The following is a 3,695-nucleotide window of genomic DNA, read 5'->3' as shown; positions in this document are numbered from 1 at the left end:
TCTTTCTTTCTTTCTTTCTTTCTTTCTTTCTTTCTTTCTTTCTTTCTCTTTCTTTCTTTCTTCTCTTTCTTCCTTTCTTTCATAAACTTAATAGTTAAACATTTACCAATACAAAGTCAAAGTATTTGAAAATTGCTTAAAGGAAACAATGATATCTAGATGTTTTATAATCCCTGATTCTGTGCATTTTAAATAGAGACTACTCTCCAATTAATTTCAGATATTGATAGCATTCAGTTATTTATCTTTAAATAAATTTCATAAGACATTAATGGTCTACACTTTGTTGACCATGATTCATTTTTTTTCATGGTTTAAATTTGTTTTGTTTTATTTCCAACTTTTTTGGGGGTACCTTAAATTGTAACTTCTAAGAACCTGCTTCTACTATGGGTAGGCAAGCTGATTTCAATTCTATTAGTTTCATTTGTGTAGTTCTTCATCAGCATGCCATGATTCATATTTAAACGGGAAAAATAAATGGATAATTGAAATAATGAAGCAAGATCTTTTTCCTCTAAAACACTATTATCATTATCTTATTTTTATCAAGGCATATATTTTAATATTTACATAATTATTTAAGAATTATAGTTACTGTTCTTAAAAAATATTAGTACATAATTTTGTAAAGGAGAATGAAAAGCATAAAGTAACTGGAAATTGCACAAATACAAGAAGAAATCGAGAAGAGATAAACAGCTATTTTATGTTCAGGATACTATACCTTATGTTCAGAAATTGTAATAGGCCAGACAGCAATCCCAAGAAAATGGCTCACTAGGGGTCTCCAAAGGAAATCATTGTATAGTTAAGGATACTAGGAAAATATTAGAGCTGTCCAAAATTACAGATTTTGCACTGAACACGGTGCGATAAACTAAATTAAATTCATAGTGAAAAGCCAAAGGACGTATAGTTGGATCAACAAAGGAGAACGAATTTAGGGTTATTTATTTTACTAAAAAAGAACAAAATGAAACAAATAATCATGATTCACCTAATTTTGATATTTATATTATTTCTGAAAAAATAACTAACAAGACAAGTTTACTCAACAATATTAAAATAGGATATTTGGTATTATCCATGATTCTGCTCCAACTTTTATTTTTAAACTGTAAAATCCTTGGATGTATCTTTGAGACAGTAAAATTACATGTATTATAGATGTATTATACACCTCCTAAAAATATCTAACAACATTCAGTTTATAGAAACTATCACTATTACCACTGCATAGTGGAAAATTTTAATCTCTTTGATAAAATTTATTAAAAACCTTTCTGATTTAAGCTCGTTAGAAAACTAGAGGTAAAATTTGAATCACTAAAAACACATAATGCCATAAGAAATGAGACCAAAAGGACTTCTAGAAATCTTTGCTATGAACACTAGGGATTCAATTTCCCAAATGTGATAATTTGCAAAAACAGTTCTATTATGTCATCACTCCTTATGTTCACTCCAATTGTTCTCCCACAGTGAATCTATGCTAAATCTCCTGATTTGCTTTAGCTAAGGAGATGTGACCAAATGACAAAAGCAGAACCTCAAAGAATGTTTGCCTATTTCTACTTACATACTACTATCTCTACCATTGCCCTCAGAGCACTCCTGGTCTAGTTTGCTTTGAAGTAGGAGACTTGTTGAGCAGATTCAATTTCTACCAGTCATCCCACTGGAGGCCAACAACCATCTGAGCACAGGCATGTGCATAAATCCAGCATAAGCTGTAAGAACCCAGAAGAGCCAAGTCTTAAACAAACCCACAGTCCTATGAGCCAAATAAATGCTTATTAATTATAGAAACTGATGTTGGCTTGTTATAAAATTTGATTGAGGCGATAAGGCAATAAGCATTTGATAAACTGAAATGTCTTCCTTCTCTGTTATTATTTTATGATATTTGTTCTTTGAAAATTCTAATATTTAAAAGAGTTTAAGGTATTTTCAGTTAAACAATGACATTTGCTGTGTACATTTGTAACAATAAATCCACTTATAAATTAATTGCTTTAAATATATTTTACCAAATCAAGAAAATGTCATGGTTAACTGAAAACTTCAGTGATAATATTATTTAAAAAAATTTTAATAAGCTCTTCAATTTAGATGTAAGAATAAACAATCATGCTATTTCAGAATAATGCATATTAATTACTTTGAAAATAAGATGACAAGTGTTACTAATTACTTACATATGACAAAAAAAAGGGCAAATACTTTAAAGTACATCTAAATCATACTTCTAAACTGTATTCAACCTAGGAAAAATTCAGACACATATAATCTGTAAGATTATGTTCATAGTTAACAGAAATCATATGATAGAACGAATCAGTTTAATTTTAGAAAACTGGGATATTCTAGACTGGCTTCATTTATTTTTCTGGTAGACATAGCCAATTATTAGTAAATCAGAGATAATCTATCCTTCTTTGAATGGCTTCACAACCAACTACTTTTCTCCTGCAACAGCATTAAGTCATGCATCCCACAGTTCCTGAACCAATCTTAAAGTAGGCAGTAGAGCACCAGGTAAACTTTGGAATTAAGTTAAAATAAGTTAAATCCCACAGATGTCAGCTATTAGAACCAACAAAATTCACTGTGTTTCCAAATCCCCTTCATTGATGACATGTCTGAAAATGTGGTTTTCCAGAGGCAAACTTCCATATAGCCTCCTCTATAGTGCAGAAAGTGAGTGAGTCCAAAATCTGATGCAGGTATATAAAGGAATTTAATAAGTGATAAGTGTTATTTAATACACTGTATAAAAAATGACTTAGCCACTTAGCGATTTTCACAATAGATTTATTATCTAATAAAGTGAAGTTAGGCACATTCTCCCCTTCTTTCCATCACTACCACCAAAACACAACAATTTTTGAATAGGTATGTGAAATATCTATATATTAATACCTGTACCCATATACATTGGTTTGCTAGGGCTGCTATAATGAAGTATCACAGATTGGGAGACTTAAATAACCAATTTATTTCCTCATAGCTCTGGAGTCTACAAGTCTTAAGATCAAAATGTTGGCAGGATTGTGGTCTGAGGTCTCTTTCCTTGGCTTCTTTATGGTCATCTTCTGTGTCTGTGTTTTAATGTTTCTTATTAGGACCCACTCATGTGATTTCACTTTACCTTAATTATCTCATTCAAGTCCCTATCTCCAAATGTTGTCACATTCTGAAGTACTGGTAGGTTAGGAACTCAACATATAAATTTTAGGAGAATACACTTCAGCCCGTAACACCATACATAAGATACAAATATACTTCAAGACATAGGATAACATAATGTAACACATAAAACATATCATCATAAAAAAGAGAAAATCTAGAATCTATAAAAAAAGAAGAGTTATGCATTTGTTCAAATGAAAAATAAAGAAAAACTCTCCATAGCAAAATTTACTATTAGCAAAATGGATGAATATACAAAGATTCAGAAAAACAGTTGCAAGACCCATCCCATAGAAAAGCTCTAAATATTAATATGAAGAAGACAATGATCTTTGGAGAAAGAATATAATCGAATAAGGATAAGGAAAACAAAAGGAAAATGAACATATTAGATTTCCATACCTGAAAAACCATGTCTTTCTGAGCTTGGTATACCCCTTGTATATTGGATCTAATCCTACCAAACATCTCTGAGTTAAGATCAGCTTCTCTGGTTAAGA

The sequence above is a fragment of the Callorhinus ursinus genome, unplaced genomic scaffold (genome assembly GCF_003265705.2).
Source record: "Callorhinus ursinus isolate GAN/ISIS: 27379988/994484 unplaced genomic scaffold, GSC_fseal_2.0 scaffold7, whole genome shotgun sequence".
Lineage (NCBI taxonomy): Eukaryota > Metazoa > Chordata > Mammalia > Carnivora > Otariidae > Callorhinus > Callorhinus ursinus.
Note: the sequence above shows the minus strand (reverse complement) of the source record.